Source organism: Rhinatrema bivittatum, chromosome 7 (assembly GCF_901001135.1).
Source record: "Rhinatrema bivittatum chromosome 7, aRhiBiv1.1, whole genome shotgun sequence".
Classification (NCBI taxonomy): domain Eukaryota; kingdom Metazoa; phylum Chordata; class Amphibia; order Gymnophiona; family Rhinatrematidae; genus Rhinatrema; species Rhinatrema bivittatum.
Window position 1 is genome coordinate 180,501,906 of NC_042621.1, and position 26,631 is coordinate 180,528,536.

Here is a 26,631-nt window from a genome sequence, read left to right on the forward strand (position 1 = left end):
CGTTGGGTATTAGATATCATCAGAGAAGGTTATTGTCTAAATTTTATAACTCCTCCAGGAATTCCCTATGTGCCTCCTCTGAGGAACATCATCCCATTCTTCCTATCTCCAAGAAGAAATAAAAAATCTACATATCCAGAAAGCCATTCAAAAGCTTCCTCTGTCAAAACGAAATCAGGGATTCTACTCCCATTATTTTCTCATTCCAAAAACGTCCGGAGGCCTTCGACCTATTTTAGATTTATGGAACCTCAACAAGCACATCCAAAAGGAAAAGTTCAAGATGACCTCTCTCAAGAACATATTACCTCTCCTGCAACCCAACAACTGGCTGTGTTCCATTGACCTGAAGGATGCTTATTCCCATATACCCATGTACCCTTCTTCGTGGCGATACCTTTGTTTCCAGGCTCTGAACGAGCACTACCAATACAAGGTATTGCCCTTTGGCCTTTCTTCAGCCCCAACAGTTTTCACGAAATGTTTAGCAGTGGTGGTGGCTCACCTCAGAAAATTATCTATCCAAATCTTTCCCTACCTGGACAATTGGCTGTTAGTGGCTTCGGATCCAGCTACTCTTTGTGCACAGACAATCCAAACCATTGATTGTCTACAGACACTGGGTTTCCTGATAATTACGAAAAATCCAATCTACAACCAACCCAAACACTACAATTCATTGGCGCGCTCATCAACACAATAGAAGAGAGAGCCTACCTTCCACAAAACAGAATTCAAACTCTCTCCTCCCTGGCTCAGAGGTTAATCAGTCCCATGCTTCGGCACGTCAAGTCCTCCAACTCCTAGGTCACATGGCAGCGGCAATCCATGTAGTTCCCTATACGAGACTACACATACGACGTCTAAAATGGGGCCTAAAGAATCAATGGTCACAGTTCCTGCCACCAGTCTACCAAAATCCAAATCACCAAACAAATATGCATGGATATTCAATGGTGGATATCTCCCACCAACCTGTCCTCGGGAGCCCCTTTTCGGCTGCCTCCACATCAACTAACACTCACGACAGATGCCTCCAGAAAGGGTTGGGGAGCCCATCTGTTGGACCTAAAAACTCAAGGTCGCTGGTCGCCTCAAGAGTGTACATACCAGACCAACCTCCTTGAACTTCGCGCAATCTGGAGAGCACTACAAACCTTCTCTCCTCAAGTCTGGCACAAAAGCCTCATGGTATACACCAACAACCAAGTCGCGATGTTCTACATAAACAAAGAAGGAGGGTCCGGTTCATGGACACTATGTTGGGAAGCCCTTCGCATACTTTTTTGGGCGAACAGAGTAACACTTCAAGCCACTTACCTACCGGGACTGGACAACGTTACAGCGGATCGCCTCAGCAGAATTTTTCATCCACACCAATGGATCTTGAATCAGAAGGTAGTTCAGAGCATTTTTCAACAATCGATCCCTTTGCCACTCAAAGCAATCAACAAACACGAACCTTTTGCTCCATTTACCCAAGCAAACTTCATTTCGCTCCAGATGCCTTCCTCATTCCATGGATGGGGGGCTTGCTAACCCCATTCCGCTAATCTCCAGGACAATTCAGAAATGCATTCAAGACATAACAGACTTGATCCTCATAGCTCCGGCATAGCCAAGACAACCATGGTATACGTATCTCATGCGACTCTCCATACGCCCTCCGATTTCCCTGGGGAACCATCCACGACTATTAACTCAGGAAGGGGGCTCCCTCCTCCATCTAATGCACAAATCCCTCCATCTGACAGCATGGAGGTTAAGAGACAAGTATTAAACCACTTAGGCCTCCCTTCGAATCTAGAGGACATACTGATCGCGTCAAGAAAGTCCTTGACTAGACGTAGCTATGCGGGGAAATGGCATCGTTACGCAGAATGGTGCAAGCCACGACAATTAGATCCTTTCTCATCTACAGCGACCCAGCAACTTCAACACTTCCATATGCTCTACCTATCCGGTCTAGCGTACACTTCAGTTCGAGTGCATATTAGCGCCATTGCAGCATATCACCACTATTATGATGGTCTTCCAATTTCTAATCACCCTTTAATCTCAAGATTCATGCGGGGCATGCTACAGTTGAGTCCACCTGTAACGAAACCTCCAGTACCATGGGATCTTAACGTTGTACTAGAGCAGCTCATGGCTTCTTCTTTTGAACCTTTTAGATTCATACCACATAAAGTACCTAACCTGGAAGACAGTATTCCTTGTGGCAATTACATCAGCACGGAAAGTAAGTGAACTTCAAGCCTTGGTTCACTATTCTCCTTACTTAGAATTTTACCACAACAAAGTCACTCTGGCCGCCTCCCACTTTTCTTCCAAAAGTGGTTACGGCATTTCATCTTAATCAAACAATTACACTACCAATCTTCAAACCAAAGCCGCCTCATAATGACTGAGATATAAACTCCTACACTTATTGGACTATAAAAGAACTTCGGCCTATTACAAGCGGAGAACACATTCTCCATCCAGGTCATCTCAGTTGTTCCTTTCCTTCAGTTCAAACAACCCAGGTTAGCCTGTTTCTAAAAGAACCATAGCGAACTGGTTGAGCCAATGCATAGAATTCTGTTATAACAAATACTCTACCAAACTTGGCAGCAAGCCAAAAGCACACCAAATACGCGCCACAGCAACATCAATTGCCCATTTACGAAGGGTTCCGCTACTAGACATTTGCAAAGCGGCAACTTTGTCTTCCCTTCATACCTTCATGTCACACTACTGCATTGACAAACAAGCTTCTACAGACACTACACTAGGTACAGCAGACTTGTCAAACCCTAAGAAAACTTAGGACTGTCTACTCAACTTATGGGTTGTCGTCCTGAACTTACAATACACCCTGTATAGACACAACCCGGGAGTTTGGGACTCCCAGACAGCATGGCTAATTCAGCCTGCTATCGAAGGGAAAAAGCAAGTTTGCTTACCGTAAATGGTGTTTCCGTAGATAGCAGGATGAATTAGCCATACGATCCCTCCCACCTCCCTAGACAGTCCACTACTACTCAACACCTTTTTTTGCCATACACCTCGCTTGGTTACAAAGAGACTGAGGAGAAAAATAGAATTGCGCGGGAAGACGACTGCACAAATGCACAGAGTTAAAACTCTGTCACTACTTGAGAGAAACTCCGCCTACTTCCCGGTCGCGTCAACGCTTCCAGACAGCATGGCTAATTCATCCTGCTATCTACGGAAACACCGTTTACGGTAAGCAAACTTGCTTTTTTCCATGGCCCATTTAACTGCCAAGCATTCTTTTTCTATAGTGGCATAATGCTTCTCATTATTTCCTAGCTTATGGCTAAGATATAGGTGCTCCTCCTTTCCCACCTTTTGTGTGGTAGTACTGCCCCCAGTCCCACATATGAGGCATCCATCTGCAAAATAAACAGAAGTTTAAAGTCTACAGCATGGGATATTCACATAACTTTCATCTTATTTCCTCAAATGCTTCCTCTGTTGCCGTATCCCATCAGACTTGGTTGTGCTGGCCTTTTCTTAGGAGGTCAGATAGAAGGGGTGTCAGGTCAAAATTTGATATAAATAGTCAATACCTGGCTAAACCCAAAAATGCCCTCATCTGTTTTTGTTTTTGTTCTTGGCCTTGGAGTTTTTTTCCATGGCTTCAATTTTTTTTTTTTATTTTTTTTTTTTACAAGCAGCCTTATGATTCCATTGCCTACAGCATGTCCTAAAAAATGGACCTCTACTTGTCCTAAAGTGCACTTTTTTAAATTTGCCATCAGACCTGCCCAGCATAGGGATTGCCATACTCCTGTTAAATGTTGGAGGTGACTCTGCCAGGCGTTAGAAAAAATTATTAAATTGTCTAGATAGACCCCAGTGTATGCCTGATGGGGTCGAAGTATGAGGAGAATCGCATGTTAGAAGCTCACGGGAGCCCCATGAACTCCAATAGGAGGATTTTAAACTGGTTAATGGTAAATCCCATTAACTCCAGACTTCTGGAGTTAATGGGATTTGCCAGTACCCTTTATTTAAGTCTAGTGTTGACAGTGGGCTCTCTCTAACTAATCCTTGTCATTGGATACACATCAAAGCGCAATATGGCATTTACCTGGCAGAAATCAGCACAAAAGCAGGTAGACCCATCAGCCTTAGGGACCAAAACTACAGGGTTTGCCCACTCACTGGTGATGCCTCTATCACTCCTAATTCCAACATCTCCATTTGTTCTTCAGTTCCCTCTTTTTTTGCTTCAGGATATTATATGATTTTTGTCTTACAAATTTTCCCGGTTCAGTATATATTTTGTGTTCTCTTTGCCTGGGTTTTTGCAGGTAAACTGAAAAATACATCAGGGAAACGCTTTGAGTTTTGATGTCTTGTTCTTGTTCCACCATATACCCCGGGCCTACTTGGATTATACCGATTTCCTCCCCTCTCCTGCCTCTGGGCCTAAGTCTTCTTCCTCCTCGTCATAATTACTTATTCCCAGTGCATATTGTTCCACCCAAGGTTTTAACAAATTGATGTGGAAGATTTGGGTCCTATATTTCCCTTGTGTTACCTCATAGTCTACCACTCCAAGGTGTTTTCGAATCTCACAGGGGCCTCTCCATTGTGCTAACAAGCCATTTGGGAAGCTGAGTACTAGGACTAACACCTTATCTCCAACTTGAAATTTTCTCTCTGGCTCCCTTATTATAATACATCTTCTATCTCCCTTAAGCTTTCTTCAAATTTGCTCAAGATATTTGCTGCATTTTCTTCATTTTCTTTTTTTTTTTTTTTTTTTAATTGTAAGTTTATTAAGAGTGTAATAAACTGGAAATAGTTACAAAAATGAGTTCAGTTGTACATTTGTTCAATGCAATAAATAATACATAACAACAACAAACAGAAGTGTCTTAAGTGTACAGCATGACTGTTGTGTATGTTAATCCTCTGATTAGAAATCACTTTGTGATCGACATCTGCTAAATAGATCAGAAGGAACAGCTGAATAATACACCCTTAACTTTCCCCCTCACCCCTCCCAAATCCCCGTGCCCTTATAGACCATAAAGCATAGTTTTTGTAACAAATTATGGTTCATACAGTAAATCATCTCTCTCCCGGAAACAAGACCAAACTAAAGGGGAGTACTTCCCTCATACTCTTTTAGGTTGATAGACCTCGTCCCATCTCTTGCCTCTGTTCATCCCAAATGGGGTGTATAGATCATGAAGTGACCTGGCCAGCCCCTGGACCTTTATTTTGCTCAAGTGACAACCAACTAACATAAGGATCCCAAACTTTGTTAAAAACAAGAATGGTTTTCTTTTTACACGCTGCGATTTTGCCTAATTTGTATAGAAGGGAGACTTTCTTCTGTACCTCAGATAAAGGAGGAACATCAGAGGTACCCCAGTATTTAGCTAAAACGCATCGGGCTACAACAAAGATATAGTAATCCAGGTGTTTAGAGAGAGGTACTGTCATGGTTTCAGATACATTTAACAATACCTGACCAGCAGTATATATCTTATCTACATGACTCGGCTCTGATAACCACTTAAACACTCTCTGCCAAAACTGTTGAATAAGGGGGCATGACCACTACATATGAATATAAGACCCGTCCTGGCTACATCCCTTCCAGCATCTCCCTGATTTAGTTGGATATAGTTTATGAATATGCAGAGGGCTGTAGTGCCAGCGGTATAACAACTTATAACAGTTTTCTTTTAATGAGGATGCTATCAATCTTTTCCCCACTCCTTGGTAAATAGCTCACCATCCCTCTGGTTCCAATTCGACTCCCAAGTGTGTTTCCCATGCCGTAGTGAAATGGGGTTTAGCCAACAGATCCGCATTCAGGAAGCCATAGCCTTAGTCACTTTGTTGGCTCCCCTACATAGTCCTTCAAAGAAAGTTACCCCTTGATGCAGACTACCCCGTATCTGTGGCGTGAGTAGAAAATACCGGAGCTGTAAGTACTGAAAATATTCACATATACTTATTCCATATCTATTACAAATGTCGTGAACGAACATATCCCCTCTGTTCCCTGCACTTGTGCTATAGTGTGAATCTGTTTAGCCTTCCAAGAGGCAAAAGCTTGGGAGTGAAGCCTCAGTTTAAAAGCCAGATTATAAAAAAGATAGGATTGGGGTGAATAAACTTTTGTACCCATAAATTTCTTTTTCCACTTATCCCATATAGCAAGGGTATTTACCATTAGTATAGAAGACATACCTAGTGGCAGCCAAGTAGACCGCGGTTGCCATATGAGGGCTGGTAAAGGCATATTGCCCACCATGGCCTGCTCTAATTTTATCCAGATCTTGACTACTGGGGTCTTGTGCCAGTCTAATATAGCCCATTAATGGGCTGCCATATGGTACCATAGTAAATTAGGGACCCCTAAACCCCCCTGTCCCTTGGAGAGGTACAATATTTTCCTAGATATTCTGGGGGACTGTCCCTCCCATATGAATTTCAGTAGTCGGCCCTGCCAACGTTTTAGCTCTGTTTGTGTTACTGTGATCGGCAAGGTCTGAAACAGATATATTAGATGCGGTAAAATTTTCATTTTCAGCACCGCTATCTTGCCCAACCACGAAATATATCTACTCCATTCCTTCAATTCTTTGTAAATTTTAACCAGTAAAGGAGTATAATTCAAATGAAAAAGTTCTTCTAAGCCTCCAAGATAGATCCCCAGGTATTTTATTTTCCTGGGTGGCCATTGAAGGCATAAGCCTTCTGGAGACGTAGTGCTTGGGTGTAGGGGACTGATACATTTAAAATCTCTAATTTGTCCCAGTTATCTTAAACCCTGATATAGAGTTAAATTGTGAGATCTCATCTACTATCCCCGGTAGGGTCGTTTCGGGATCAGTAAGGGAAAATAAAATGTCTTCAGCGAATAGGGCCATTTTGGATGTAAAACCATTTATAACCATACCTTGATTCTCAACATTGCTGCGGATTCTAATGGCGAAAGGTTCTAAAAAAAGAGCAAATAGAAGCAGTGTTAAGGGGCACCCCTGACGAGTCCCTCTCTGCACCTCGAAGGAGTCCGAATATCCCCCATTGATCTTCAGGCATGCCTGTGGCGATTCATATAATTTGCTGCATTTTCTTTAATAGTTCTTTTAACTGGATCACATAACTGACAACAGTTGTGTCAGTGGTGGAACATCCCTCCTAAAATTCCTCCAGGGTGCTCAGTACTCCTTGGGGGTTGTCTCCCAAAAAGTAGCTCGAATGGAGAAAACCCTGTTGAGCTCTAGGGAACTCTTCTGACTACAAACAAGAGGAACGGGATAACTGATCCCAGATCCGTAAGTACCCCTGGATGCACTTCTATAACATTCCTTTTAAAGTTTGGTTACAACACTACAATAATCCATCTGTTTGGGGGTGGTAAACTGCGGTCTTGAGGTCTCAGACCCTGTGTTAATAGCTGGGATATAAAATTCTGTCAAAATGGTCCGTGGGAAACCCACTTCGCAAAAGATTCAAATTAATTCCCCTGCCATATTGTGGCAGAAGTGGTCTGCAGGGCAGTTGCCCAGGGAAAATGGGTGGCATAATCAATCATGACCAGGATATACAGGCAACCTCTTGCACTCTTCTCTATAGGCTCTATAATATCCACTGCCACCCAATCTAGCGGTTCTGCCATTATCAGTAATGGAATCAGGAGGGCTCCATTTTGGCAACTCTATAGATGTCCTTTCACAAATGGGGCAGGATGAACAATAATCTGTCAGGGTGTGGGCTATCCCTAGCCAATAAAAGTGTTTGGTTAACCAAGCCAGGGTTGCCTTACTTCCTAGGTGTCTGGCCGTGGGGGTGTCATGGGCAAGGGACAACATTGTTCCCTAAAATACCTTGGATACCAGAAACTGTATCCTCCCCTCCCTCTGGCCAGTCTCTGGAATAATCCGACATTTATTTATTTATTTATTTATTTAGTGTTTTTATTATACCGACATTCATGACAAGCGTCACATCATACCGGTTTACATTTAACAAGGGGTGAGAAACCAAAGTGAGAATACAATAAACTTTAACAGGTATGTGGTTAGACATGACATAACCCCCCAATCATCTCACAGTAGAACTATGCTTTTAGTTCACTTTTATTAAACACTTTTTCCTCTTCCAAATTTCATTTGACTTTTTGGATTACAGCATCCATTTCCTGCTCCTCCCTGAAATGAGACAGCTTTTCCAAAATCTCTGGCCCCAGTCCAGAAACTCTTGGAGCTCCTTTCCCATCTTTTCCTTTTCTGACATGGTTGCCTGCTTCTGACTAGGGATTTTACTCAGTTTCGCACCCTAGGCTCTCCTATAATCTCCATCTGAAAAGGGGAAGATTTCCTCCAATCTCTCGGCCTCTTCTGTCCCCTTCAACCCCTGAGGAAGAGTGGACACTAACTTTGCAGGAGGACACTCCGGAAACACAGTCAGTGGAGACTATAGGGCTCCAATAGAGCAGCAGGAGGAAGTGGTTGGCATGCCCATCATTTGCCTGGATGAGCTGGCCAACAACATGGTGACCGATCTGATTCCACGGGAGCAGGGTCACAGCACTACTGTTGCCGAGGGGTGGACTGCAGTCCAGTCGGTTCTTCAGCAAATGCGGCGTGAGAACGCTGAATTCATGACCAAAATTACCTCTCTAGTGGGCCAACTGGTCGTGGCCATGCCCGACTTATCAAAACCGAATCCACAGTGACACTTTCTATTTCTTACTTTTTCCAGTAAAATAGTTGTGTTTCTTTTACAGGCTGCAGTGTCTCTCATTATACCAGTGTTTTATGGTTGTCTATTTTTACCTTCATATGTTTTATTCAGCTAGGATCAAGAGTTTACCCAAGCATGGGAAGCCTGCGAAGAAAAAAAAAAAGATAGTGGCACAACCACAAGCAGTCACTTTATTGTAGCAGAAGACCCCATTTCCCATTATCAATTTTCTTCCCTCTTCCCCCCAACCTGTAGACATCATGCCATCCTCATTATCTTGCCTCTCTCCTGGTATCTTCATCTATCTCCCTTCCCAATCCCCACCCAACCCTGGCATGACAATTGTCAAAATCCTCTCCTCCTACCTCTTCCCTTTGCATCATATTTTTGCCATTGCACATTACAGGGACAGCGCTGGAGGCTGGTGCTGGTTGTAATAGTTGGAGAGCCAACAGGACAAGCAACAAATTTTGAAATGTTTAACTATTCACAAATATACATAAAAATATGTAACAAAATAATATATATTTAAAAAAAAAAAAAAAAGAGGAGAGGGTTGGGATGGAGGGCAGGATTGTGTTGGTGTCCCTGGGAGACAAGGAAGAGTGTCACTGGGGGGGGGGGGGGGGCAGGAGGGGCCCACTTGGCTGGGACCAGGCCATGAGCAATTGAACTCCTGCTATAGATGACAGAAGCTCAATCATCTGCTGCTGGCCTTGTACCAGCTCTGCCGAGTTGGCTCCTACATACACCAGGAGCCCTTCCATTGTGTCCATCCTGCTGTTCAGCCGAGCGAGCACAGCATCCAGGCATGCCTCGAGTGAAGAAGGCTTTCCCCCTCATGAGGTACGTCTTCGGATGCTGCCTCTTGATAATGCATCAGTGAAAGGCTCCTCATCCCACAGGGACACACGGGGTGGGAAATGAGGGGCGGCGGTGACTTGGGCCATGATGGTGTTGGAGGTGGTGGTGGTGATGGCGGAAGTGGCGGTCCGCCCTCGTCGTCTTCCTCTCTGATGTGTTGCAGGTGTCTAAAATAAAAAATACAAAAGTGTTGGTCAAGTTGCATCTATTTTACACAACAGGTATAAGTAAACCAATTTCTATTTCCTATAGGCATGCCAATCTATTGATCCTTATCTCTACTCACAAAACCAAATAATAAGATTTTTACGGAGCAAAGAGCAGGTAATGGACTAGTGCGACCATCAGTCACTATTTTCTCAATTTTTGGGGTTGAATAATCGGCTGTGATTCCTAATATACTCATCATCTGGCTGCCAAGGTCTGGCACAGAGGGCCAGGAGCCACTCCTTCTCCTCCTCCCATCTTAAACGCGTGGCCCTCTTTTTCAACACCTCCACCTGGCGGCAGAAATTAAAAATGCAAACATTACTTTCTCACAGGACAAGCAGGATGGTAGTCCTCACATATGGGTGACATCACAGGATGGAGCCCAATCACGCAACACTTTTGTCAAAGTTTCTAGAACTTTGACTAGCACCTACTGGGCATGCCCAGCATGGCACTAAACCTGCAGCCAGCAGGGGTCCCCATTCAGTCTTCTTTTTTCCACGCAGCAGTAGCCACGTGGGTTAAGGAGCTCCACAGAGATTCTTGACAGGAATTTTCCTCACGGAATCACTAAAAACTTTCATACCCCACAGGGGTCCCTCTTTCGAAATTTTGACTCCGCAGTACTTTGGTAAGTTTTTTACCCGTTTTCGGTCGATTCCTGTCGAGTTTGGCCCTCGCGGCCTACTGGCCGTCAACCGCACCGCGGCTAAATTTTTCAAAGGCCATGGCGTCGGGGTTCCGTCGGTGCCCGGACTGTACTCGCACCATGTCCATAACAGACCCGCATAAAGTCTGTGTAATGTGTCTCGGGTGCGAGCATGATATCCTTACTTGCACCAAATGTGCCTTAATGACACCAAAAGGTTGCAAGGCCAGAATGGAGAAAATGGAACTTCTCTTCCATTCTCAAATTCCGACGCCATCTATTGCATCGATGTCGTCTGAACTGGCACCGTCCACTTTGCGCCAGTATCGGCCACCAGCCGGTGACCAACCGGCGTAGACAACTTCTTGGCCTTCGACTACCTCTACTCCCCCTCAGGACCAAGGGGATCGTAGAGAGAAACATCGGCATCGACACCGGAAGTCTCGGACCATCGATGAAGGAAAATCATTGACCCTGCCATTGTCGGAGCCGCCATCGAAGAAATCCTGTCCAGAAAAGGCATCGACCCTTTCTGCAATGGTTCACCAAGGCAACCCTCACCCGGACGGGTATCGGGAGCCGCGACTCCACCTTAACGGTGGTCCCTCCGGCTATGCCTCTGCCTTCTTCTTCCCTTCCGGAGCCGGGGCTGCTTGCTCCAGGTCTCTGTGAAGAACTGGGCTGGATGGGTCAGGAGGCCATCGATAAGGCGATGCACAGACTCCAAGTTTCCCCCGATGCCGATCGCGGAACCGAACATCGATCCCATTCCAGCAGCATTGGCACCGCTGCTCTCGAAAATGGAAGCGCTCATAGCCGCTTTTCCACCGATGGATCCTGGGTCACCGATGGCTCCGGTGCCTTCCCCGCTTACCCTGTCATCGGGAGGAGAAACACCGTTCTGCATTCCTCCATCGGGAGTCCTGCCGATGCCTCAACCATCGATGCCGATGCACCCATCGGCGCCACCGATCCATCCATCGCTGCCCTCAATGCCTGCATTGGTGCCTCCAGTACTTCCCTCGATGCCTTCAGAGCCTAGACCAAGGCCTTCAGGAATACCATCGTCCCGTCCTTCTCAGGTTCCTAGAGGGGCAGGTGCTGATCCCTATGACACTTGAACTGATGATTCATCTCAAGACACCGATGATTTACCATCGCCACCTTCCCCTACTGAAAGTAGGAAGCGTTCTCCTTCAGAGGGCTTGTCCTTCATAAATTTTGTGAGGGAAATGTCTGAATTGGTTCCCTTCCAATTACAGACTGAGCAAGATGACAGGCACCAAATGATGGAGCTGTTACAATTCCTGGATGCTCCCAAGGAAATAACCTCCATCCCTATTCACCAGGTTTTTTGGATCTTCTCAAAAAGAATTGGGAACACCCTGGTTCCATAACCCCAGTCAACCGAAAGGCAGATACCACTTACTTGTTACAGTCAGCACCAGGGTTCCAGAAACCTCAGCTGGATCACCAATCTATGGTTGTAGAATCTGCCCAAAAGAGGGCAAGACACTCAAAACCTCATTCTTCCTTCCCCCCAGGTAAGGAGCAGAAATTCCTGGATGCCATTGGCCGGCGTGTCTTCCAGGGTTCAATGCTCATTTCTCGGATCGCCTCTTACCAGCTCTATATAATTCTTCAGCCACTTAACCTTTCGGAGCCAGTTTCCCGTGTCCTGATTGCTTCACGGAAGCCTTCCACAAGAAAATCGTATCTTTACAAATGGAACAGGTTTAAATCATGGTGTTCTTCTCAATCCCTTGATCCATTTACCTGTTCCACCACGAAGTTTCTAGACTATCTCTGGCATTTGTCAGAATCAGGTCTAAAACCTTCCTCCATCAGCATGCATGTCAGTGCGGTGGCCGCCTTCCATAAAGGTATCGGGGACGTTCCTATTTCAGTACAACCCCTTGTAACACGCTTTCTGAAGGGCTTGCTTCACCTCAAGCTTCCACTGCGCCCTCCGGTCCCTTCTTGGGACCTCAATCTGATTTTGGGTCGGCTCATGAAACCACCATTCGAGCCTCTCCAATCCTGTGATCTTCGCTATCTCACATGGAAAGTGATTTTTCTTTTGGTAATAACATCTGCTCGCAGAGTTAGTGAGTTACAGGCCTTAGTTACCTATCTGCCTTACACTAAACTTCTGCAGGACCGGGCAGTACTCCTCACTCACCCTAAGTTCTTACCTAAAGTAGTATCTGAGTTTCACATTAATCAATCCATTATACTACCTATCTTCTTTCCCAGGCCTCACTGCAATCCAGGAGAACAGGTTCTGCATACCCTTGATTGTAAATGTGCTCTAGCATTCTATCTAGACCGTACAGCTGCCCACAGGAAAAGCACTCAATTGTTTGTCTCTTTCCATTCCACCAAATTGGGGCAGCCTGTGGGTAAGCAGACTCTCTCCTCCTGGTCAGCGGACTGTATATCTTTTTGCTATCAGCAAGCAGGCATTCCACTTCAAGACCGTGTTAAAGTACACTGTGAGGGCTATGGCGACTTCAGTAGCACACCTACGCTCTGTGCCGCTTCCTGACATTTGCAGGGCTGCTACCTTACCAACCAGGTATGGAGTTCTCTCCATAACTTTACAACCCATTATTGCTTAGACAAGGCCGGAAGACAAGATTCCATCTTCGGCCAATCTGTCTTGCGCAACCTTTTTACAACTTGACGTACCAACACCCTTCCGCCTGCCCATTAGGGTTCAGGGTGCCCTCTACCAAATTCCACCCCAGTCCTTGTGCCTATTGCACATCCTGGGTACATTTGGTGCATTTCTCAGACATCCTCAGCTCGGTACTCACCCATATGTGAGGACTACTATCTTGCTTGTCCTATGAGAAAGCAAATGTTGCTTACTTTGTAACAGGTGTTCTTACAGGACAGCAGGATGTTAGTCCTCACGAAACCAGCTCGCCACCCCGCGGTGTTCGGTTCGTTTCTTATTTTATTTTTCGGCACTTCCTGTAGCTTTAAACAAGACTGAAGGGGGACCCCTGCTTGGCTGCAGGTTTAGTGCCATGCTGGGCATGCCCAGTAGGTGCCAGTCAAAGTTGTAGAAACTTTGACAAAAGTGTTCCATGATTGGGCTCCATCCTGTGATGTCACCCATATGTGAGGACTAACATCCTGCTATCCTGTGAGAACACCTGTTACAGGTAAGCAACATTTGCTTTATTAATAAAATGATGCAGGGCCTGCACCTCCCACCCATTCCGCAATTCAAGCAATTTTTAGCGTTTTTGTGTTTGTATTGAAAATCTGCTATAAGGTCCAAGCTTACAGCTTCAATACCCTACTCTAGGCCTCACCCATACTCACCTCTCGCAGAAAAGAGGCTTGGGCATTGAATATCTTTCTGAGCACCAGCCAGCAGCATCTGCCCTTTCTTGTTTCCACTGGTGCCCAGGGAGAAATAATAGTTTCCTGGCGTGTAGCCAGATGGACTCAGTACAAATGGGATAGTATCCGCGTGCTAGCAGTTGGAGACGGATCTGACGTCAGCACGGGGTATATAGCCCCACAGGAAGCGTAGCGATTCAGTAATTTCCGTCTCCAAAGCAGTTTGGAGTGCCTGCACGCTGGTTGAGCGTGCTTTCCAAGACTACTTTAATTTTTTCTCTTTTTTTCTTATTCTAGATTCTACTTTACCTATCTACACGACTATTGAGCCCCGCGCTCCTCAGGGGACGTTTTCAATCCCCCCAGTTGAGCTTCCCGGGGTGATTACCGTGGTCCCCCGGACGTGGAAGTCCTTGGTCCGGCTGAACCGCGGCAGGGGCACAGCCCCCGGGCGAGGCTCGGGTGTGGCTTTGAGGCCCTCGGTCCCAGCGTGGACGAGGTAGCGGGTGCAGTTCCTCAATCGCGGCGGTGAGGTGGTCTCTCCCCCCGCAGCCGGAGACTGCCTAAGTTCCAGCCAGGAAGCGCCGAGGATCTGGTAAGGCGTACATTTCTTCTTACGGGTCTCCGAAGTATAGAGGATCGGCGGCGTGGCAAGCCGTGGAGGACGCCATTTTGTGGCCTTGTTCAGGTATTACGCGCCCGTAATAGGCGCGGCTTTCTTCCTCCTTGTGCGTAGGTTGCATTGTTTCTGTACATGCACATTGGCTGCCACTGTGAGTATATTGTTCGCCGCATATTGCTGAGTGCCTGTTGACGGCCATTAAGCGTATTTTGGCTCACTGCATAGTGCTGAACGCCTATTAAAGGTCATTCAGTGTATATTGCTATCTGCTTAGTGCTGTAAGCCTGTTGAATGCCATTGCCTGTCTTTTGCTAACTGCTTAGTGCTGAGTGCCTATTGCTTATTGTTGCGCGCCTGCTGTATTAAGCGCCTATTGCTGCCGCATTTATTCCTATTGTGCGCCTGTTGTATTAGGCGCCTATTGCTGCCGCATATTATTATTATTGTGCGCCTGCTGTATTAAGCGCCTATTGCTGCTGCATATTGTTAATATTGTGCGCCTGCTGTATTAAGCGCCTATTGCTGCCGCATATTGTTAATATTGTGCGCCTGTTGTATTAAGCGCCTATCGCTGCCGCATATTATTATTCTTGTGCGCCTGTTGTATTAAGCGCCTCTTGCTGCCGCATATTGTTAATATTGTGCGCCTGTTGTATTGAGCGCCTATCGCTGCCGCATATTGTTACTATTGTGCGCCTGTTGTATTCAGCGCCTCTTGCGACCGCTTATTCTTGTGCGCTTGTTCTACTCGAAATGGATCAGAACGCTGCCGCATCTTCAGCAGCAGCACCGCTTGTTTCAGGCATTACAGCCCTTGGCCTCTGCTCTGCAATGCCACCTTAGAGCCACGCGCAGTACTGAGCCAGACTCCCTATGTGCCCAATGTGAGGAGGCCGGGGGACCCTCAGGCCAGGGCCGGTCTCAGCCACAGTTTATTGACAGTTCCCCAGGGGCTACCCCGGATTTGGGGGGCAGTCTCGACCAATCAGGAATCCTGGGGGATCTTGTACCCCGGCGATTAGAGGCTGCTTCAATTTCCTGGGTGGATCTCTTTAAGGGGATTCATGCCTTCGTCCAGATGCAGACGGCTTCCCGTCCCGGCCCTGCTGTTCCTGCTGCTTCGGTTGTTCCTGCGGTGGCTACGGTTCCTGCGGTGGCTGCGTCTGCGGCGCCTGCTGCGGCTGCCGCTGCGGTGGCAGCGCCTAGGGATCTGGTTCCTGGACCCTCACGGTCTTATCGGGAGCGGGACCTCCCGCCACTGGACAGTCCAGATCAATCGGACCAGGAGGTTTCACCGGACGAGTCCGAACTCCCGGACGAGGGGGACCTTCCCCCAGGGATTGAGCCATATAGAACCATGAGGCGGTTCTTCCCTAAGGAGGGCCTCTCCGACCTGGTGTCTCAGTGTCTGGCGGAGTTGGATATAACTGGTCCCAGCGCTTCGGTACCCTCTGCGCAGAACCCCCTGCTGGAAGGTCTTCGTCCTACAGCCCGCCATTTTCCATTTCTGCAAGCAGCCCAACAACTGATAGATTTGGAATGGGCGACACCGGCGGCTTCATTCAAAGGGGGCTGGGCCCTGAAGGGCATGTACCCATTGGCACCGGCTCTCCAGGACCTGCTGGCGTGTCCTCAGGTGGACGCCTTGATTAGCGCTGTAGTCAAGCGCACCCCCATTCCAGTGGAAGGGGGGACGGCCCTCAAGGAGCCTCATGACCAGCGAATGGACGCCATTCTGAAGCAAACTTTTGAGGTGGCAGCTCTTTCTTTGCAGATTGCGGCCTGCTGCACAGTGGTGACACGTGCCTGCTTGTCTCAGGTCAGGAACAACGCTCCAGCGGCTGACATGGAGTCAGCTCTTTCATTCCTCACGGATGCAGCATCGGATTTGGTCCGGACTACAGCTAAGGGGATTTCATCCTCCGTAGCTGCCAGGAGGCAGCTCTGGATCCAGACATGGTCAGCTGATGCGCCTTCGAAGTCTCGCCTCACCAGGTTGCCCTTTAAGGGCTCGTTTCTGTTTGGCAGTGACCTTGATAAGCTAGCCACTGCTTGGGGTGCCTCTCCAGTGCCTCGCCTGCCAGAAGATCGGTCCAGAAGGGGACAGCGCGCCTTTCCAAGGCCCTCCAGGGGCAGGAGTTCACAGCGCTTTGTCCCGTATAGAGGGCGCTATCAAGCGACACGTCCTCAGGCCAGGAATCAGTCCTTTCGGACCAAGCAGCGCAAGCGGGGGGCTGGTCCGGGATCGGGTCCCGGTCGCGCCTCACAATGAGAATTTGCCGATTCATCTGGGGGACGGAGCCATAGGGGGCAGGTTGACCCTCTTCTACCCCAGATGGGTCGAGATCACGTCGGACCAGTGGGTCCTCGCCGTTATCTGGGAAGGATATTACCTGGACTTTCACCATCTTCCTCCGGACAAGTTTGTGGAATCTTCATGTCCCATGCACAAGAAGGCAGCATTGGAGGCTACCCTGGCGAGGCTCCTGTCCTTGAACGCCATCATCCCAGTACCTGCCTGGGAAGTGAATTCTGGACACTATTCCATTTATTTCATGGTACCCAAGAAAGGGGGCACCTTACGGCCTGTTCTGGACCTCAAGTCCGTCAATCGATACTTACGGGTACCGAGGTTTCGCATGGAAACTCTGCGCTCCGTCAAAGCCGCAGTCCAGCCCGGAGAATTCCTCACGGCATTAGACCTGTCAGAAGCATATCTTCATATTCCGATCCATCCAGATCATCAGCGCTACCTACGCTTCAAGGTTCTGGGCCGCCACTTCCAGTTTCGGGCTTTACCCTTCGGGTTGGCCACGTCACCACGGACATTCACCAAAGTGGTAGTAGTGGTTGCAGCGGCACTCAGGCGAGAAGGGATTCTGGTCCATCCCTACCTAGACGACTGGCTGATCAGGGCGAAATCTCGAGAGGAGAGCCTTTGGACAACCGACAGAGTGATCGCCCTTCTGGAAAGCTTGGGCTGGGTAATCAACCTCAGCAAGAGCTGCCTGCAGCCTTCCCAATCACTAGAATATCTGGGAGTGCAGTTCGACACCCGGGCAGACACGGTCAGTCTTACGACCAAGAGGCAGTTGAAACTTCGGCAGCGTATCCAGTATCTGATGGGAGCCAGTCGGCCCATAGCCTGGGATTATCTGCAGGTTCTGGGTCTCATGGCATCCACCTTGGAAGTGGTGCCTTGGGCGCAGACCCTTATGAGACCTCTACAGCATTCCCTGCTCTCTCGCTGGAGCCCCCGTCGACGGGACTATTCCACGCACCTTCCTCTACCAGCCAGAGTTCGGACCCAGTTGCGGTGGTGGCTGCAATCCAACCACCTGAGCAGGGGGTCGAAGATGTCCTCGCCCACATGGACCTTGCTCACCACGGATGCCACCCTGAGCGGCTGGGGAGCACATTGCGAAGAACTCACCGCGCAAGGGCGATGGAACAGGGAGGAGTCAACGTGGAACATCAATCGCCTGGAGGCCCGGGCAGTCCGATTGGCATGCCTTCGATTCGCTCACAGACTGAAGCACAGAGCTGTCAGAGTGATGTCAGACAACGCCACCACTGTGGCCTACATCAACCGTCAGGGCGGAACCAGAAGCCGACAGGTATCTCTGGAGGTCGCCCCACTGATGATTTGGGCGGAGGCGACTCTTCTGGACATCTCCGCCGTCCACATCGCCAGGAAGGACAATACCACAGCGGACTTCCTCAGCAGAGAAAGGCTAAATCCGGGAGAGTGGCAGCTGTCACCCACAGCCTTCCAGATGATTGTGGATCACTGGGGGATTCCGGACATGGATTTATTGGCGGACAAGTCCAATGCGCAAGTACCCAGATACTTCAGCCGCAGGCGCGACCCGTTCTCTCGCGGAATCGACGCCCTGGTCCAGCCATGGCCGCCAGGGACTCTGCTATACGCCTTTCCTCCGTGGCCGCTGCTGGGCGCCATCGTCCACAAGATTCAGAAACACCGGGGCCTAGTTCTTCTAGTGGCACCAGACTGGCCAAGAAGACCCTGGTACGCGGACATGAGAAGACTACTGGCAGGGGAGCCCCTTCCCCTGCCTCCTCTCCGGGACCTCCTACGTCAAGGTCCCATCCTCCACGAGGATCCAGCTCAATTCTCTCTTACGGTCTGGCCATTGAGAGGGCTAGACTGAAGAAAAGAGGTTACTCGGGGCCCGTGATTGATACACTCCTCCGAGCCCGCAAGTTTTCCACATCCCTCACCTACGTACGGATCTGGAGAGTATTTGAAGCGTGGTGCGACACTCACGGCACCAATTCACATGCCCCCACAATACCTATTGTGTTGGATTTCCTGCAGGATGGACTTCAGAAGGGTCTCTCCCTCAGCTCCATCAAAGTTCAGGTGGCAGCACTGTCTTGCTATGGTCCCAGGAGGGACGGCAAGACCATCGCCAAGCACCCAGATGTTTCTCGTTTCCTGCAAGGAGTCAAACATATTCGTCCGCCACTAAAGTGGCCTGTGCCCTTATGGAACCTCAATCTTGTTTTGGATTTCCTCGCGGGATCCACCTTCGGGGCCTGTCTCTCCGTTCTCTAACCTTGAAGATGGTATTCCTATTGGCGGTCTGTTCGGCACGCCGCATCTCGGAGCTGCAAGCACTGTCCTGCCGTGATCCCTTTCTCAGTATCACTCCTGAGGCTATTCATCTTCGTACGGTTCCCTCCTTTCTACCTAAAGTGGTTTCCCAATTTCATCTTAACTAAGCCATATCCTTGCCCGCCACGGCGGGTTTGAAGAAATCTGAAGAAGGCTGGTTATTACGCCATCTCGACATTGGCAGATTGCTGCTCAGATATCTGGAAGTGACACAAGAAATACGAAAGACGGACCATCTGTTCGTCCTGCACAGCGGGAGGAAGCAAGGTGAAGTGGCCTTGCGGCCCACCATTGCCCGCTGGATTAAGGAAGTTATCCGAGCAGCTTATGTGGAGGCCGGGAAGTCTCCGCCTCTACAAGTCAAGGCTCATTCTACCAGAGCACAAGCAGCATTCTGGGCAGAGTCCAGGATGCTATCGCCTGCAGAGATATGTAAAGCAGCGACATGGTCCTCCCTCCATACCTTTTCCAGGTTCTACCGTCTGGATGTCCAGGCCAGGGAGGACTCTGCATTTGCAAGGGCGGTCTTACATGGTCCTCAGGCAGCTCCCCGCCCAGGCTGGGAGTAAAGCTTTGGTACATCCCATTTGTACTGAGTCCATCTGGCTACACGCCAGGAAATGTTGAGATTACTTACCTGATAATCTCCTTTTCCTTAGTGTAGACAGATGGACTCAGCATCCCGCCCAGCTGCCTGTGTACATGGGCTTCACCGATGCAAGGTAAGACATGTCGTTTATTCCTATCAGTGCGTACACTATACCAGGTGTCAACGCCTTCCGGTTGGGACGGCTGGCGGTCTCCAGCTACTCTTATTCGGTCAGGAATCCTATTTTCACTTTTTCACTTTTCACTGAGCGTCAGTACACACATCCATAACAGCTTTTGCAAGGAAGATTACTGAATCGCTACGCTTCCTGTGGGGCTATATACCCCGTGCTGACGTCAGATCCGTCTCCAACTGCTAGCACGCGGATACTATCCCATTTGTACTGAGTCCATCTGTCTACACTAAGGAAAAGGAGATTATCAGGTAAGTAATCTCAACAGTGCCTCTCGTCTTCCACAATTAGGGTAGCCAGCAATCGCACAACCCCCTCCGAGAAATTTGGTAGCTGGTCGCGAGGCATGCTGCCAGTGGTTCCACAGGGGATGGACGTCCTAAGTCATGCGCACAAGGACCCATGTGAGGAAGATAAGGGATGTCAAAGTCCAGGGCGTCACTTAATGGCGCCAGAATTGGGCATCCAAACACCCTGTGATGACTAGCCCAAATCCAGCACCTTTAAGAGACACCGCAGAGTTAGGCATCCATCTGTGCGGCCCTTCATGGACTTTGAAGTCCAGGGCATCTCTCAAAGGTGCCGTTTTAGGCCATATAAACATGTTGAGCAGGCCAAATTTGGTGTCTTTAAGAAATGACCCGTACTTAAGTATCCGTTGATGCAGCCCCTCATGGACATCGAAGTCCAAGGCGTCTCTCAAAGGTGCCAGATTTGGGCGTCCATGAAAGGCCTAATCTGATGGCAGGAGGGTGAGGGGATGCTGATCAGCGAAGGGACTTGGCGAGAGGGTGAGGGGACACTGGTCAGAAAGGATGTAAAGGAACTACATTAAACCACAGATAAACTAAGCTATAGAAACGTAATTTATTCACTAAAAATAAATCAGAAAACTAAAGGTCATAGAACATCCTTGAACATCATTCAATGCATCTCTCGGACTCCAATTACAATTCCTGAAATAGAAACCACAAAAGAATGGATTTAGATTATTCCAACTATCTTCGACAGAGGAGAAGGGGTTATTTGTAAGACCTCTAAGAACCTACACGAGAAATACTCCGCAGTGAACCTTCAGTGAACCTCCGAGCCTTGCACTGTGTTGTCCACTTTCACAGCTGGTTGAGAGGTGGATCTGGGGTCAAGTTTTCAGGGACCAAAGCACAATGCAAGGTTATGTAGCATGCAGCAGGCCATAACAATGCATGCGACCTTTTCGGGACTGTACAGGAGGGCACCACCTGACCGGTCCAAGCATCTAAATCGTCCTTTCAGCATGCCAAATGTCCGCTCGATGACAGACCTAGTGCTGGTATGTGCTTCGCTGTACCGTCTTTCCACTGCAGTGCGCGGGGCAAGGAGGGGAGTCAGCAACCACGGCTTACAGCCATAGCTACTATCACCTACAAAAGAGGTAAGCAATATTTCATCAAAAAACACAGAAAAAAAACCACAAAACACATATATATATATACACTATTTAATATGGCATATACATAACTGGTCACAACAATATCGGCTCTGAAACTTTGTGTATTCCAAGTACCCCGGTTGTAAACAATGCTTCAAATGATTGGTACACTTGGTATTCTTTAAATCATTACAATGTAGCTACAGTATGTTTGTAGGACCTTTCCTCACAGAGTCAGAGCATTTTCCAGACTCTCTCTCATGGTAATTGGTCCGTTTTACTTTGTATTTTTTCAAGCATTTTTTTGAAATTATTTTTAAAAAACTTTTTTCTCATTTGTGCATTTTTTCATGTTTATCACACAAAATTTTCCTACAAACTCAATCCCATGTTCGAAAATCAGTCACTTTTCAAAAATTCATACGTTCATAAACAGTACTTATCTGCACATCCCAACTCGATCGCGTTTCGGACCCGCGTAACATAAGGAACATAAGACATGCCATACTGGGTCAGACCAAGAGTCCATCAGATGTTTTTTAAACACAGACCAACCACATTCTCAGCTTATCACAGCTGTGTGGTGGGTGGGATCCAAAAGGACATGTTTTTAAAAAGACCCAAAACTTCAGGGTTCATAAAAGGCCCTTGTTAATTAAAGACGCCTGAGACTTTCACAGATGACTTTGACTTTAGTGTCCATTGATCTAGTAATGGCTGTTCAACTTATAGGTGTCCTTTTGACAAAGTTACCAATGCCAAAGTCCAGGGCGTCTTGTGAAGGCCCCGGAATTGGATGTCCAATCGACAAGTTTTTAATAAGGATTTAAGCCATTTGTTAACCTGTGTCTGCACTGCAGCATGGTCCTCTGGTCTTCTGTCCTTGGCAGGATTATTTGCAATTGCTGTGGCTGACTTAATTCTTGCTCTGCACAGTTAGCCTTCTGAGAAACTACTCTTTCAATATATCTGATCTCAGGACTTTTTTTTTGTTGTTGTTGTTACAAGCTGGCTAAGAAAAATGGCATATGTATTCTCAGAACTTATGGGCCTTATATTAAACTAGCCATTAAGCCTGTAACAACGGGCTACATCAACATTTTTTTTTCAGTCTATTTCCTTACCCCTCATTCTCCCCCTCCCCCTCTACCCTCCCCCTCATTCTCCCCCTCCACCCTCTAGTCTCCCTCCCCCTCTCACTCTCTCCTCCCCCTCCCCTCTCCCCTCACTCTCCTCCTCCCCCCCCCTCCCCCCTCAGTCACTCTCTCCTCCCTCCACCCACTCTCTCCTCCCTCCACCCACTCCTCCCTCCCCCTCCCCTCAGTCACTCTCTCCTCCCTCCCCATAGTCACTCTCTCCTCCCTCCCCCCCCTCCCCTCAGTCACTCCCCCTCTCTCAGCTCATTCACAACCCCTTCGGATGGCGCAGACGGAAGATCTCCGAGGGAGGTCCCTCCCTCCCGCGCGCCACCGCCGCTACTGCTCCTCGCTGCCGCCGCTACTACTACTGCTCCTCGCCGCGCCATTTTTGTTACAGGCAAGCTCTGACCGACGTGCTGCCCGCGCATGTGCGGTAGAGTTGCTCTCTACTGCGCATTTGTCAAGCTTCATTTATCTAGTAGATAATTACACTAATATCAGTGATTTTCTGCTTCATTCCTTTCTCTCGTGGTACAATATTCTTCTGCAAGCTAACTCCTGCTTAAAATAATTTCCCATGTTCAGATTAGCTGATGAAGTGTCAGAAGCCAGAAGGATTTAAAAGGAGGAGGATTCCTAAGGAAAATCATACAGTTTTAAATGGGGGAGGTGGGTGTACAGAAACTGCTTGAATATCTTCTATATCTTTTGGAGTCTGGCCTCAAAACTAACTTTTTTATGGTACACCTTTGTGCATTTGCCACATTACGAACATGTAGAAGGAAACCCTATATTTGTATAGCTCCTAGTTGTCAGATATATGGAGGTCTTTCCTCAATTGAAGCCTCCCATCAAGTTACCCACTGTTCTATGAGACTTCAGTATAGTTTTAACTCAGCTGATGAAAGCTCCTCCTTCCCGCATCTAAAAAAAGATATAATTGCGATGGAGAAGGTACAGAGAAGGGCTACCAAAATGATAAGGGGAATGGAACAGCTCCCCTATGAGGAAAGACTAAAGAGGTTAGGACTTTTCAGCTTGGAGAAGAGACGACTGAGGGGGGATATGATAGAGGTGTTTAAAATCATGAGAGGTCTAGAATGGGTAGATGTGAATCTGTTATTTACTCTTTCGGATAGTAGAAAGACTAGGGGGCACTCCATGAAGTTAGCATGGGGCACATTTAAAACTAATCGGAGAAAGTTCTTTTTTACTCAACGCACAATTAAACTCTGGAATTTGTTACCAGAGGATGTGGTCAGTGCAGTTAGTATAGCTGTGTTTAAAAAAGGATTGGATAAGTTCTTGGAGGAGAAGTCCATTACCTACTATTAAGTTCACTTAGAGAATAGCCACTGACATTAGCAATGGTAACATGGAATAGACTTAGTTTTTGGGTACTTGCCAGGTTCTTATGGCCTGGATTGGCCACTGTTGGAAACAGGATGCTGGGCTTGATGGACCCTTGGTCTGACCCAGTATGGCATTTTCTTATGTTCTCCCTTTGAGCTTTTGAATTCTTGCGAGCTCAGGTAACTCAAGTCAGTGAGCTCCAGGCCCTAGTGGCTTAATCACCTTATACTACCTTTCATCATAAGAATGGTGCTGAGCATGGATCCCATGATCCTGCTTAATGTGATATCAGATTTCCATCTTAACCAGCCACTTGTCTTACAAACATTTTTTCCTTAAGGCACATGTTTATAAAGGCAAACAAACTGTATGTACACAGTTTGGATTGCAAAAGAGCCATTTCCTTCCACATGAAGTGAAGTAAAGCCCATAAATGGTCCATCCAGGTATTCGTTTCTTTTCACCACAATAGGCCTGGGATTGCTGTAACTAAACAATTTTCTGTTACCTAGAAAATTGCATCTCTTTTTGTTATGCCCAGGCAGGCCTAATTCTGGCAAAGCAGGTCAAGGCTTATAATGTTAGAGCCATTGTAGCATCAATGACCCATCTAAGATTAGCCGCCTATAAGTAGATTTGCAAAGTCATGACATGGAGTTCAGTCTACGCATATGCATATTTTATTTATTAAAATGATTTATTACCTGCATGATTCCAGAGTTCTCGGTGGAGTACAAATTAACATGCATTAAAAAAAAAACAAAACTCAAAAATCATACAGAAATATGACTTTGTAAGTTCTCTGAGTAGAATGATGAACAGACCATAAGAGAGCCTTGCAAATTCTTCAATGCCAATGTACCATAATATTTGCTGCAATCTCTTGTGAGATAGTAATTAACAGAAAAGAACAGTGTAGACAACCCTGTTGTTGAATCAGTCTAGACACTGACTCCTGATGCAACAATAGGGTTGGCTAGTCTGTCCCCTGGAGTTTCTGCGAGGAGTAGAATCCTACTCTTTCCCTATAGGATGCTTTGTAGTATTCTGGATTGTCTTTCGCAGAAAATGGAAAATAAAATGGGTTTCATCTAGCAAAAATTGTGTTGTCTGCCTGTTGATGGTATTGTTACTGTTGCCTTTCAACAAAAGATAAAATAGTAACATTTAGCCAGGGATTCCCACTTGTTTGGCTGATTAATCCTTGCTCACCTGTTCTGTGAACAACAGGATAATCGACTGTATATATCTTTTTCCCTTATGGAGTTGCCTTATTTTAAGCAATTATATAGGACTAAGAGGGGGAGGGGGAGCTGTGCAAGACCACCTAGGCTTTTCTAGAGCTGTCTAGGAAATGCTGCACAGTTGCACTATCAGATTATGTCACCCACTTTTAGGGCTGATTATCCTATTTTTCATAGAGAAACTCTCTCTTTACCACAGCCTGGCAGCAGAAGGTTCCCTCAGGTTACTGAAACAGCACGCTTTCTACCATGGCTCAGTTGCAGCAGTATCTGACTGCTACAGCCTTACAGCAGGGGTTGCCCTGGGCCACAACAGCTGTAGAACCAGGACTTCACCATGATCCAGCAGCACACAGCAACAGCAGTAGTGGCTCTCTCTTGTTCTGCTCACAAACGGGCCGATACAGTAAGGTGCGGTAGAAAGAGGTGCGTTAGTGCCCGGCGCACCCGTGTTTGCCGCACGCACAGTTCGGATCACCTACCGCTCGAAACTGTATTTAAATGGCATGCAAATGCAAGCCGCGTCCAACGCGCATCCATGAAGCGCAATCCATTTTACTGTATAGGCGCTATACAGCGCCTATACAGTATCCTGGGTGCACTGGTACCTGTCATTTCAAATGTCATTTCAAATGACGTTTGAAATGACAGGTACCAGGAAGTGGATGGTTCTCCTACAGACCCCGCTGCCTTGAGCGCCCAGCGCCAGCAAGCCCCAGCAGCCGGCGATCGGAGGCAGGGAGCGCAACAAAGCAACCTCTTTCGGACGGACAAGAGAGACGAAATTTCAAAGTCCCAAACCAACCCAATCCAAGCCAAGCCCCAGCAGAGAGAGACAAAATTTAGCCGCCCAGTCCCAAACCAACCCAATCCACAGGAAAAAAATGCTTCTCGCCCTTAGCCACCCAGTCCCAAACCAAACCAACCCAATCCAAGCCCCAGCAGAGAGAGACGAAATTTCACAGTCCCAAACTTTCCCCCAGCCCCCACTCACCTTCCCTGGCCGCGGCCACGCAAGCCCCCAGCAGCAGCAGTAGAAGAGCGTCGAGAGAGAGCGGCTTCAGCAGTCCCGCTGGCAAAGGTGAATACGTGCACGCCTGTAGGTCCAATATGGGCGCTCAAGGCAGCGAAGGCGCATGCGCACATGCTGTGACTATGGCGTGTGCGCATGCGCCTTCGCTGCCTTGAGCGCCCATATTGGACCTACAGGCGTGCACGTATTCACCTTCGGCGGGGCTGCTGAAGCCGCTCTCTCTCGCTGCCCTTCTACTGCTGCTGCTGGGGGCTTGCGTGGCCACGGCCAGGGCAGGTGAGCGGGGGCTGGGGGAAAGTTTGGAACTGTGAAATTTTGTCTCTCTCTGCTGGGGCTTGGAATGGGTTGGTTTGGTTCGGGACTGGGCGGCTAAGTGCGAGAAGCATTTTTTTTCTGTGGATTGGGTTGGTTTGAGACTTGGCGGCTAAATTTCGTCTCTTTCTGCTGGGGGTTGGTTTGGGACTGGGCGGCTAAGTGCGAGAAGCATTTTTTTTCTGTGGATTGGGTTGGTTTGGGACTGGGCGGCTAAGTTCACACTAACGCCAGGGTCAGGGTAGGCGGTAAATTAGTAGGTTAAAGACGTGGCAAGATAGGTTAAAAA

At 47.7% G+C, this 26,631-nt stretch overlaps 1 protein-coding gene across 4 annotated transcripts in view; it reads left to right on the top strand.

Annotated features, from left to right (window-relative positions):
* The window catches only part of ERLIN1 (ER lipid raft associated 1), a 147,959-nt gene that overhangs the window by 114,328 nt on the left and 7,000 nt on the right, over window positions 1-26,631 (top strand). The window lies entirely within an intron of this gene.